The sequence below is a fragment of the Callorhinus ursinus genome, unplaced genomic scaffold, assembly GCF_003265705.2.
Source record: "Callorhinus ursinus isolate GAN/ISIS: 27379988/994484 unplaced genomic scaffold, GSC_fseal_2.0 scaffold35, whole genome shotgun sequence".
NCBI classification, from domain to species: domain Eukaryota; kingdom Metazoa; phylum Chordata; class Mammalia; order Carnivora; family Otariidae; genus Callorhinus; species Callorhinus ursinus.
In genome coordinates this window covers 1,079,171-1,093,021 of record NW_027397097.1, presented here as the reverse complement: position 1 = coordinate 1,093,021, position 13,851 = coordinate 1,079,171, and the positions used below count along the sequence as shown (strand labels likewise).

Below are 13,851 nucleotides of genomic sequence, written 5' to 3'. Positions count from 1 at the left end.
TCTCTTTTGTTGATTTTCTCTCTTATTATTTTCTTTCTTCTGCTTATATTGGTTTTAATTTTCTCTTCGTTTTCTAGGTTCTTAAGGCGGAAGCTGAGGTTACTGGGGTCTTTTTTCTTATACAGGTCCTGTAGTGCTATACATTTCTTTCTAACTACTTGCATCTCACAAATTCGATATGTTTCATTTTCATTCAGTTCAAAATAATTAGTGATTCCCCTTTTCATTTTTGCTTTGACCTGTAGTTATTGTAGATTCTGATTCAGGAGGCCTGGCATAGGGCTCAGCAAGCTATAAATTTAAAAAGGCTCCATAAATAATTCTGATAGCACGGTCTGGGAGCCATTTGGATGCCTTCAAGGGAATTCAGGCTCAGAGTGTCCATAATCAAGCTCATGATATTCTTTACCGAACTAAATTTCTCTATTCATGTTTCGTATTTCAGTTAATGATACCACCATTTACCTTGAAGTGTCCCAAACTAGCAGTCATCCTTGGCCTTTCCTTTTTCTTTTCTTAGCCTTCATATTTGATCCAAAATCAAGTTATGTAATTTCTACTTATATAAGTTTGAACCCATCTCTTTCTCTTTATTTCCACACACCTCATCCAAGTTTCCACAAAATCTCAACTATTTCAGTGGCCTTCTAACTGGTAAATTTGCATGCCAGATAGCCTTAATTTAATCTGTTCTCTACAACACAATATAAAATGCTGTTTTAAAAATAAATGTGCTTGGGTCAAAACAACCCTCATCCATGATTAACACATTAATTATTTTCCATATTTCTCATTGGTTCTCATTTATGTTTTCATACTTGTCTTGAACCATAGGTTCTTTGCTCTTTGACTTCCAGTCACACCACTTTTCATTCCATTCCTTTACTGTACCATGCTTCCCTTTCTACAAGCTCTTTGGAGACAAGGCTTTCTTTGCCTAATATACCTTTCCCTAAATACTCTCCTTTTTCTTACTTTCTCTTCAAAATTTGGACATCCTAATTATCATTTTTTGAGAAAAGCCATTCCTAATCCTTTGAACAGGTCAGGTATCCTGATTGTGTACGTTCATAGAAACATCCATTAATTAATCCATTTATTTAGTCACTGTGGTAGGCAGAATTCTAAACACCCCACGGAAATATCCTGTTCTAGTTCCCCAAACCTTTGAATATGTGAAATATCACTTATGGGATTGTGTTATTATATGGCATAGCTGACCTTAAGATAGGTGGGCTTGAGCCCGTATGAGTCCTTAGAAGAAGAAACATTTCTGCAACTAGCTGGTGACAGAAGTCAGAGATATTCAAAGCATGAGAAGGATGTGATGCATTGTTGCTGGCTTGGTGATGAAAGGGGTCATGTGAGCAGCTTTAAGGAGCTGAGGAAGGCCAATAGACAACAGTTGCACAACCTCAAGGAACTGGCTTCTGCCAACAGCCCAAATGAATATGGAAACAGATTCTTCTCCAAGGCTTCAGGATAAGAACCCAGGTGGCTGACACCTTCGTTTTGGCCTTATGAGACCCCCATTTAGAGAACCTCACAAAGTCCATCCATATCTCTGACCTGCAGAATGTTAAGTAATAAATGGATGTTGTTTTAAGATGCTAATTTTTTAAATACTTTTTTTGCAGCAATGGAAAACTAATACAGTCATTGAATACATTTTTAGTGCTATTAACATTAAGTGCTATTAAAATGAGTGCAAACCTTGCCTTGAGAATACAATGCAGAACAAAGGTGGCTCAGACTCTTCTTTCATTGAATTTATAGTCTACTAGGGGAGGAGGATCCTAAATGTCCTTAATGTCATTGCAAATTTACATTTATTTGGGTACATATTTAGTCTAGTTCCCAAAACCTTTGAATATGGTAAAATGCCACTCCTGTGATTGTGTTATGTTAGATGGCACAGTTGAGTTTAAGATAGGGAGTTTATATCCAGATAAGCCTGAGATAATTACAAGAGCCTTCAAAAGAAGACACATTTCTGTGGCTGGTGACAGAAGAAGTCAGAGATATTTAATTGATGTGTATTCCTTCCATTAAAAAAAAAAAAAAACCCGCATATTGGACCTACCTGGGTGCCATAGAGCAAAAAAAAAAACAAACAAACAAAAAAACCCCACAACATTATATTATGCATTTTCAGAGGCTGTGTCATTTGAGTTAGAATTTTTGGTAGTTATTTACTCGTGTCAATTTGGAGATTTTGATTTTAAAGTTATACTATCCTCTGGCTTCCTTTGTTGCTGATGAGAATTCTGATGTTAATAATTTTCTGTATTTTGTAGATGACTTTTTTTTTCTTTCTGAGAATTCAATGAAATTCTATAATAAAATATAAGAAAAAATCGTTTGATTTTGGTACCTTTGTATTCTCATTACCTAGCAGAGTTCCTGGCACATAGGGGTCACTAAAGAAAAAAAAAAACAACTTTTTGTTAAAACGTAAAATGTAAAATGCTCCCAAGTTGGATAGCTGATTAGTATAGAGACAGGTTTGACAGATTTTGAGTAAGGTTTGTTTCCTGACTCTAAATTTTGTGTTCTTAACCACTATAACCCATGAGTCTACTTACCCAGTGCAGACACTATATACTAAGATCTTGTAATATTGAACCTCATACTTTTGGGAGAAATAGGGGGGTGGTTAAGAAGAAAGACACACAACCCCTTTCAGCTTCACTCTGTAAGGTACACTTGAGGTGCCCAAGGATGGCTCAGTCAGTTCAATGTCTGACTTGTGATTTTAGCTCAGGTCATGATCTCAGGTCCTGGGGTCAAGCCCCTCATTGGGCTTCATGTTCAGTGGGGAGTCTGCTTGGATTCTCTCCATCTCCCTGTCCCTCTGCCCCTCCTTCACTCATGTGCATTCTCTCTCTAAAATAGATAAATCTTGAAAAAAAGAAGGTATACTCAAGCAGAAATATATTAACACATCTTAGTAATGTAATTTTTTTTTTCCTACAAAAACTCTTTATGGAGCCAGAGTATTTCACTGAGGTATGAAGGGCATAAATTCTGGGAAAATGGCCTGGGAGATCCTGTACGGTGAAAAAGTAGGAAACCTTCACTAGGTGAGGGACTTTAGTTCAATCTGTTGGTTTGCACTTCTCATATCTCCAGGTCAGCTATCCAAGCTCAACTGGAAACCTTTTCACAGACTTTGCAATTATTTTTATGTATTGTTTTCTCTGAAAGACCACAGGCTCCTTGGAGTAAACATTTCCAAATTATCTCTTAATTAATCTATTGCTCTTTTCCCCATTCAAATTCATGTATACATTCAAAAGAATTATTAAGCAGCTATTATTCCACAGACACCACTAGAAACTGAGTATATTTTGGCACTCTTGCTTGGGGTTTACAGTCTAGTCGAGGGACAGACTATTGCACATGTACATATATTGCATAGGAGACAAGCACAGTCCAGTGAATAATGTAGAAAAGAAAATTGGACAGGATTTTCTGAGAAATTAAGCTTCTACTTGACTAATGAGAAGCGAAGGTAGAAATGATACATAGATAAGGGGGACGGGGGGAGATGAGAACATTACAGGCAGAGTAAATGGTGTATGAGAAGACCCTGAGACCAGATAAGAGCTTAAGCTGATAGTCTTTTTGGCTCCAGTCTGGCTTATATGTCAACACACTTCTAACCTGCAATTCATACTCCTAACTTATTTTATAGTAAAAAATATTTAATAAATGATTCATACGTTTTTGGACAAACCAATCTACTCAGTATAGTATGTGTAGTTCTGTACAGTTCTGTACAATTTGTACAACCTTTCTGGCTTCATCCTGTACCACTCCCTCTTCAAACTCTATGCCACAGTCACCCTTGTATAGACATAACAAGTGGTAGCGGGGTAAAGAAGTTCAGGAATGCTTATCTTTTCACAAACACATTTACTTCTTCGAAACATGGAGTCTTTTTTTTTCATGTTGCTCTTTCTTCCTAGGTTTTTCTCTTTCTTACTGAATTCCTACTTTGCCTAGAAAAACACTATACATTTTTCAAGATGAAATTAAAAGCATTCTTTCCTTTGTTGAGGTTTGTCTGATCTTCCCAGGCAAACTCTGGCAACTACTAATTTGCAGTTCCTCTAGTAATCTCTTGCACAGAACTTTATTATGGTACTTGTATTCTGGTTCTGTATTTACCTGCCTTTGTCCTGATACAAGATTGTGTTTGTGGAGAGAAAGGATCATGTTTAATATATTTTTCAGTCTAATCCTCAGCACTGTTTCCAGTACAAAGTAAATGGTGACTGTAAATTTGCAACATGAATAATCCTGATGGTCTTCCCACTAGCCTTGGCTAGGAGTTTTCAGGGCTTGCTGAGGGTAGCAGTTTCCTGCAAGGAACAGGAAGTTTCTTTTATGGTACCCAGACCCTGTTATATTTCATAGTTTCATCAGCCTTGGTCTTTCCTCTTTAGCATCCTAATCATGGCCTCCCTGATGGGCTTGGATTTCACACTATTGATGATGGGGTTGAGCACAGGGGGCACCACCAGGTATGTATAGGCAACTAGGGCATGACAATGGGGGGTAGGTGCCTCCCAAAATGGTGTATCATGGACATGGTAATGCCTGGGATGAAGAAGACAAAGACAGCCAGGATATGGGAGACACATGGGTTGAAGGCTCGGATGCGTTCAACACAGTCCTAGCACTGTGAGATGCCAGTCCTAGCACTGTGTGTAGGATGAGAGCATACGAGAGGACAATGAGCAGAGAATCTATGCCACCAGTGGACAATACCACATAAAGCCCATAGAGGATGTTTATGGTGATGTCAGCACAGGCTCTTCTCATCACATCAGGATGGAAACAGAATGAGTGGGACAAGAGGATCTTGTTAGGGCAGAAGTTCAGACGTTTAAGCAGGAAGAGCACTGGGAAGAGAGAAAGGGTAGCACGGGCCACAATGGCCAGGCCAATCCTAATGATGACATTATTGGTGAGGATAGCTGCACAGTGAAGAGGGTTGGAGATGGCCACAAAGCGGTCAAATGACATGGCCAGGAGCACCGACGACTCCACCACAGAGAAGGAGTGGAGGAAGAACATCTGGACCAGGCAGGCATTGAAACCTATGAGCCGATGGTCAAACCAGAGCACAGCTAGGGTGGTGGGCAGTGTGGACAGGGTGAGGCCCACATCGGTGAGGGCCAGCATGGACAGAAAGTAGTACATGGGTTGGTGCAGGCTGGGAGTTCTCCCCACAGCCAAGAGGATCAGGCAGTTTCCAGTGAGGGCCACAGTGTACATGGAGGAGAAGGGGATGGAGATCCATCCATGAACAGCCTCCAGCCCTGGGATGCCAATCATCAGGAAGGCATGTGGCTGGAAGAAGGAGATGTTGACATAGGACTGGGAAGGGAGCATCTTTGGAAAGCAGTTGAGGTCTCCAGAAAGATCTGGCCTCTTCAGTCAGGGAAGAAAAATAAGGATAAAATCATTGGAAAATATACCAGCTCTGATATTAGGTGACATGCGTTACTACATATTAGCAAATACGAAATGTAAAGGGATTTAAAAATGTACTCCATCTAAAAGTCAACTAGAGAATAACTATAATTTAAATCTATTGACTACAACAGTGTCATTTTATAGTATAAAACACTGATTTCTTCATATATTGAAGAAAGCAGTGCTTTCTTTAAGAATGTGAGAAGGTCCTAAGAAGCCTAATAAAAAATGCTTTATTTTAAACAAGAAGCAGTGGTCTCATGGAAGTAAATTGCAAACATATGATGGAAGCCTGAAGGGTTGATGGCATGGGCTTGTTATCTTTCTTTACTTGGATTCACCTTTAAATTTCCAAAGAAACAGATAAGTAAATAAACAAAAAACTCTCTAAAGATAGGTCAACAAAAACAACATAAGGGAACAGTCACTGGAATATATATATATATATATATCTATTTTTAAAGATTTTATTTGACAGAGAGAGAGACAGCGAAGGAGGGAACACAAGCAGGGGGAGTGGGAGAGGGAGAAGCAGGCTCTCCGCAGAGCAGGGAGCCCAATGTGGGGCTTGATCTCAGGACCCTGGGATCATGACCCAAGCCAAAGGCAGACACTTAACAGCTGAGCCACCCAGGTGCCCCACTGAAATATCTTTTGACAAAGATTTAAGAAAAACACCAAAAGTAAATCCGAGAGCTAAAAGGGGTTTTACTATGAATGCTGGGTGTACAGTTTTGCCGTATCTAGCCAATGTGATAAACTCACTCTGAAGGTAAGAATGACTTTTTTTTTTTCCTTTGGGGGAGGTGACAGCATTGGCTCTCTAAAAAAGATTGCATATATTCTAGTAGAATATTTTAAAGGAGAATACAATGAACTTTTGTATTCATAATAAATATAGTTTTGACAGTGTCAGTTCTGTCATCCTCCATTTCTTCTCTCTCAAACACTATTTTGAACAAAAATTAATCCCTGGTAGAGCTCATCCCATTGGAGGATGAGTAACAGAAAAATTCCAACATAGAATTTGTGCAGACATATTATATAAAAATTAAAAGGGATCAAACATGTTAAAGATATGTAAAAATACTCTTTGAGATAAGGAATTATTAAGGAAGGAGAAGAAAATTCTGGATAAAAATTTTATAAATAAATAAATGAAAGAAATCATGAACCAAATTAAAATTTTTGATATTAGGGTATAAAAATGAGTTGATAATAAAAAAAGTGAATATCAAAATGGTAAGCCAAAGAAAATAACATGAGAAAAATAGTCCAACATCCAGAAATACTTTTATGGGATAATTGGGGAAATATAAATCCTGGTTGAATTCTTGATGATGATCTTTTATTTTGGTGTGATTATAATACTATGACTGTGTTTTAAGATTTGAAAATATTTGTAAAATAAGGAAGGACATTATATTGACTTAAAAATAATTGGGGGAGTGGGGGCCACCTATGGTAGGAATTGTGTAGTGCCAAGATGCCAAGAGTGGCTATGAGCTGATGATTTTGGTAGCTAGGGATGGGTTATATAGAGATCAAGTTTGTCTCCTCTCTAATTTTGAGGGACGATTTTATTATTTTTCATAATAAAATATTAATAAATCAACAGTTTTACTCTATGAAAAGTGACAACATTTAATGGGAAAAGTTTTCTAATTAAACATGGTGAATTGCACACAAATCTTTACTCTCTCCAAAATATCATTTAAATGATAGTAAAAATTAAAAAATATATCTGACAGTGGCAGAAGAACAGGATGGGATATAAGGTATATCAACAATAGGAAGAGTGGAAAGAAACTGGCAGAAATAGAAGATTAAGTTCGTAGAGAGGAGGTTATGCCACATATCCACATCAAAAGAACTAAGGAGTTGGAGTTGATAAAGGCAAGAGTAAGGAATGGGATTGAAAACAGGATGATTTTCTAGGGAACAGCTATATGATTCCTTCTCCTGTCCCTTGCATTTTTGCAGAAGACCGGTTACTTTCTGGAAAAATTCTCCCAGCAAGGTTCTAGACTCAGAGATGCCAGACAGAAATGAAAGATGGACAATATTGAAAACAAGGGAACTGAGGAAAAGTGAGACTTCCCAGCTGTTTTTCACCACTTGGTTCACAGAGTCTTGGTAATCAGAATTACTCTGTACCACCATAGGGCCACTATGGGAAGCCAGACCAGTGTGACAGAGAATGCCTGTGGAGAAATGCCAGTCCAGACAAGGAGAAGGACAGCTGAGATGCTGAACCAGAGCTCAGATGACCTCAGAAAGCCAGATGGGAAGAGAACTTGACACATTTTCTCATTCACTTTCTGGAGAGATGATGAGGGACATCTCTCCCGGAATGTGGTCTGAGCTTTAAACTCCCTGAACCTCAGATAGACAGCCTCCTTCAGGCCATCTTCTCCAAGCAGGAGATGGGACTAGTATCTCTCATGGTCCAAGACTTATTACTTCTCTTTCTTCTGTGTTACTTGCAGACCCTTCCCACTGTTATCTCCATCTGAGGCTAAGGTGCTGGCGGCCACCCATCTGGGAAGTGGAGAAGGGGATGTGTTGGGGCCCCAGGTTACTCACCCTGACTGTTGTTCCAGGCTGCTCTACCACTCCACATCCTGCAAGAGCCCAGGATATCTTTGTGGCAGAGGGATTGAATTTTATCTCACTACACAGGGACATCTTGGCAGCAGTGCCTATCTCCAAGGGAGGCCCGGCTTGGACCGCTGAGGAGTCACTCTGCTCAGATCCCTGGGGAATGGAAAAGTTAAGGTTAGCTTTGGAATCAGGGGAAGCATTTGGTGGAACTAAACAGTAAGGGGACAAGGGAGAGATTGAATCATGGATTCTACAATATCCCACCACGTTGAAATGGTTATATTCAGAGACTATCAGCTTCAATAACCCATCTGCATTTGAGATCCTTCCAAGACGATATTCCTGAAGCCTCCTGTTGACCAGGCCCCAGGATCAGTCCTGCAGAAACTCTTAGTCTTTCTAGAGGGTAGAGATATGGAGTCAAAAGTTGTGGCGTAACCCAGCCTGAGGGAATCAGGGAAGGCATCCTAGAGGAGAGGGAGTGGACTTCTGAAGGGCCACAGACCTGTTCCAAACTCTCAGCACTTATTCTAGGACAGACACCAGGACTTTGGGCTTGCAGCTCCAGCCTAGGGCTGGCACAGATTCTTCCCACACTCAGCCTGGGGCTGACCTGCTGAATTAAAGTTCAAAAAGGAGGGAACTTGGACAGTGGAAAGAACATGTACTACAGAGCCAGGCAGACAAGGGTTTGGATTCTTCCTCTGTTTTCCTCACCACACACAAGCTCTGTCTCCATTCTTTCTTACTTTCTGGAGAGTTCTGCCACAAATTCGCCTCAGCTCCTTCCTCAATCTGACTGTGGTCATTCACCTGGAGCTGCTTTCTAGGGATACCTTGACTTTTCTCCTCTTTGATTTTGGCTGCACTCTCCCAGCTGAACTGGGCCCAGCCTGTCTACCTTTCTTCCCCTGAGATAATGGATAAACTTAGGGGAAAAAAAATCACACACCTTTGAAATCTTTATCAAAATGAATTTGTGGTCATTGACTGAGCTGAGACTTTTGCATCACTCCGTAATTTCTTTCGGTTTTTAAATTGTCGCCATTCTTCTCAAGCTGTTTACTCAACCTGCCAAAATCTTCTCCTAGCAGCTAATTTGACATTGCTCCTGACTTCTCATGAGAAATGGAGGCCATCAAGTGTGCCTTCTCTTAAGGTTCTTGCTCAACCCATCTGCTGTCTTACCCACTTCCACTCCAACAGCTACATCCTGGCAGGGAGACCATTTAATGGCACATGGTGCTTCATGTCAGCCCCCTCTCCATCCTCTAACCACTTCGTTGGGTGCCCATCACGTACGGCCCCCCCCCAAAAAAAAAATTCTGAATGACACAGCATGTAACCTAAAACTCTTTAAGATATTTTTATTATTTATTTATTTATTTAGTTTTTTACTGTTTTTATTTTAATTTCAGGTACTTAACATACAGTGTTATATTAGTTTCAGGTGTACAATATAGTGACTCAACAATTCCATACATCATCCGGTGCTCATCACAAAAACTGCACTCCTTAGTCCATGTCACCTACTTCACCCATCCCACCCACCTCTTCTCTGGTAGCCATCAGGTTATCAGTTTGTTCTCTGTAATTAAGTCTGTTCTTGATTTATCTCTCTCTTTCCTTTGCCTATTTGTTTTGTTTCTTAAATTCCACATAGGAGTGAAATCGTATGGTACTTCTCTTTCTCGGACTTATTTTGCTTAGCATTATATTCTCAGGTTCCTTCTATGTTGTTGCAAATGGCAAGATATCATTTTTTTTTTTATGCTGAGTATATATTATATATAATATATATATACCACATCTTCTTTATCTATTAATCAATCAACGGACACTTGGGCTGCTTCCATATCTTTGCTATTATAAATAATGCTGCTATAAACATCGGGTGCATGTATCCCTTTGAGTTAGTGTTTTTGTATTCTTTGGGTAAATACCCAGTAGTGTGATTGTTAGATCATAGGGTAGCTCTACTTTTAAACTTTTTGAGGAACCTCCATACTATTTTCCACAGTGGCTGCACCAGTTTGCATTCTCACCAACAGGGCAAGAGGGTTCCTTTTTCTCTACATCCTCACCAATACCTGTTGTTTCCTTTCAGGCATTCTCGCAGGTGTGAGGTGATATTGCAGTTTTGATTTGCATTTCCCTGATGATGAGTGATGATGAGCATCTTTTTATGTGTCTGTTGGCCATCTGGATGGAGAAATGTCTGCTTATGTCTTCTGCTTATTTTTTAATTGGATTATTTGGTTTTGGGGTGTTGAGTTTTATAAGTTCTTTATATATTTTGGATACTAACCCTTTATCAGATGTGTCATTTGCAAATTCTCCCATTCTGTAGGTTGTCTTTTAGTTTTCTTGATTGTTTCCTTCACTGTGCAGAAACTTTTTATTTTGATGAAGCCTCAATAGTTACTTTTGCTTTTGTTTCCCTTGCCTCAGGAGACCTATGTAGAAAAAATTTGCTATGGCCAGTGTCAGAGAAATTACTGTCTATGCTCTCTTCTAGGATTTTTATGTTTTCAGGTCTTATATTTAGGTCTTTAATCCATTTTGAATTTATTTTTGTGTATGGTGTAAGAAAATGATCCAGTTTCATTCTCTTGCATGTTACTGTCTAGTTTTCCCAACACCATTTGTTGAAGAAACTGTCCTTTTCCCATTGGATATTCTTTCCTGCTTTGTCAAAGATTAATTGACCATATAGTTGTGGGTTTATTTCTGGGTTTTCTATTCTGTTCCATTGATCTGTGTGCCTGGTTTTGCACTAGTATCATACTGTTTTGATTACTACAGCTTTGTAATGTAATTTGAAGTCTGGAATTGTGATGCCTCCAGCTTTGCTTTTCTTTTTTAAGATTTCTTTAGCTATTTGGGGTTTTCTGTGATTCTACACAAATTTTAGAGTTGTTTTGTTCTAGTTCTGTGAAAAATGCTGATGGTATTTTGGGATAATGATTGCAGTAAATGTATAGATTGCTTTGGGTAGTATAGATACTTTAACAATATTTGGTCTTCTAATCCACGAGCATGGATTGTCTTTCTGTCATCTTCAGTTTCTTTCATCAGTGTTTTATAGTTTTCAGAGTACAGGTCTTTTACCTCTTTGTTTAGGTTTATTTCTAGGTATCTTATTATTTTGGGTGCCATTGTAAATGGGATTGTTTTCTTAATTTCACTTTCTGCTGCTTCATTATTGGTGTATAGATATGCAACAGAATCATAATGAACATTGGGTATTATATAAGACTGATGAATCACAGACCTGTACTCCTGAAACAAATAATACATTATTTGTTAAGTAATTGAATTTAAATTTTAAAAAATAAATTTTATGATAAAAAAAGAAATGCAACAGATTTCTTTACATTGATTTTGTATCCTGCAACTCTACTAAATTAGTTTATCAGTTCTAGCAGTTTTTGGGTGGAGTCTTTAGGGTTTTCTGTATAGAGTATCATGTCATCTGCAATTAGTGAAAGTTTTACTTCTTCCTTATTGATTTGGATCTCTCTCTCTCTCTTTTTTTTTTTTTTGTCTGATTGCTATGGCTAGGACTTCTTGTACTATGTTAAATCGAAGTGCTGAGAGTGGACATCCTTGCCTTATTCCTGACCTTAGGGGAAAAGCTCTCAGTTTTTCTCTATTGTGGATGATGTTAGCTGTGGGTTTTTCCACATATGGCCTTTATTATGTTGAGGTATGTTCCCTCTAAACCTACTTTGTTGAGGGTTTTTATCATGAATGGAAGTTGTACTTTGCCAAATGCTTTTTCTGCATCTGTTGAAATGATCATATGGTTCTTATCCTTTCTCTTATTGATGTGGTGTATCATGTTGGTTGATTTACAAATACTGAACCACTCTGCAACACAGGAATAAATCCCACTTGATTGTGGTGAGTGATTTTTTTAAATGTATTGTTGAATTCAGTTTGCCTTTATTTTGTTGAAGATTTTTGCATTTGTGTTCATCAGGGATATTGGCCTGTAGTTCTTTTTTAGTGGAGTCTTTATCTGGTTTTGATATCAGGGTAGTGCTGACTTCATAGAATGAATTTGGAAGTTTTCCATCCATTTCTGTTTTTGGAAAAGTTTGAGAAGAATAGGTATTAACTCTTCTTTAAATGTTTGGTAGAATTCACCTGTGAAGCCGTCTGGTCTTGGACTTTTTTTTGATTACTGATTCAGTTTCTTTACTGGTTATTTGTTCACATTTTTTATTTCTTCCTGTTTCTGTTTTGGTAGTTTATGTTTCTAGGAATTTATCCATTTTTTTCTAGGTTGTGCAATTTGTTGACATATGGTTTTTCATAATATTCTCTTATAGTTGTTTGTATTTCTGTGGTGTTAGTTGTTATTTCTTCTCTCTCATTTGTGATTTTATTTATTTGAGTCCTTTTCTTTTTTTCTTGCTAAGTCTGGCTGGAGGTTTATCAATTTTACTGACTTTTTCAAAGAATCAGCTCCTGGTTTCATTGATCTGTTCTACTGTTTTGTTTTGTTTTGTTTTGTTTTGTTGTTTGTATTATCATTTATTTCTTCTCTAATCTTTATTATTTCCTTCTGCTGGGTTAAGGTTTTGTTTAATTTTCTTTTTCTAGATTCTTTACGTGTAAGGTTAGGTTGTTTACTTGATATTTTTTTTGCTTCTTGAGGTAGGCCTGTATTGCTATAAACTTCCGTCTTAGAATCACTTTTCCTGTATCCCAAAGATTTTGGACCATCATGTTTTCATTTTCATTTGTTTGTATGTACTTTTTAATTTATTTCCTGGTTATGCATTCATTGTTTAGTAGCATGTTATTTAACCTGCATGTATTTGTGGTCTTTCCAGACTTTTTCTTGTGGTTGACTTCTACTTTCATAGCACTATGTTCAGAAAAGATGTATGGTATGATTTTAATCTTTAATTTGTTGAGGCTTGTTTTGTGGACTAATATGTGATCTCTTCTGGAAAATGTTCTGTATGTACTTGAAAAGAATGTGTATTCTTCTGTTTTAGGGTGGAGGGTTCTGAATATATTTGTCAAATCCAACTGTTCCAGTGTGTCATTTAAAGCCATTTTGTTTCCTCATTGATTTTTGTTGTCCACTGATGTAAGTGGAGTGTTAAAGTCCCCTACTGTTGTATTCTTATTGATTAGCTCCTTTATGTTTATTATTAACTGTTTTCTGTATCAGGGTATTCCCGTGCTGGGTGCATAAATATTTACAACTGTTTGGTCTTCTTGATAGAGCTTCTATCCTGAAGAAGAGGTCCTGGAGTGCCCCGCAGTGCAGTGTCCCCTATTCCCCAGAGCCTGGCACTCCTGGGAGTGTCTCCAGTGTGCGTGGCATGTGCTCTGCTGGTGTGTCCTGGCCCCTCAGTCCTGCAGGCCAGTCATCTGCAGAGCCCTCCTTGCCTGTTGTGGGCAGTGTTTGGTCCCTGGCCTGAATGTGGTGCATTTTAACTAGGTGTGTTCTTGTCTGTTTGTGAAATGAGGCCTGTTGCCACAGCCACAGGAACCACAGCTCTGCAAAACTCTCTTGTCAGAAGACAAGGTGTGAATAGGGGTTTGGGCAGGTCTTCTGGGGAAAGTGGCCCCCCCTTCTGGAACTGAGGCAAGTGTGACCGGGAAGGGTAGTTCTGGCCGAGTGAGGGGGCGGGGCTTGGTGGAAGCAAGTGTTGGGTGTCAGCACTGTGCTGGTTCCCACTGGTGGCTAGTGCTTATGCTGAGGGGTGGGGGAGGGAAATGGTGCTGACCAGTTCC

At 38.7% G+C, this 13,851-nt stretch overlaps 1 pseudogene; it reads right to left on the bottom strand.

Moving 5' to 3' along the window:
- Positions 1 to 4,427: 4,427 nt before the first annotated feature.
- LOC141370456 (olfactory receptor OR51C1-like) lies at positions 4,428 to 5,403 on the bottom strand (annotated as a pseudogene).
- Positions 5,404 to 13,851: the final 8,448 nt, after the last annotated feature.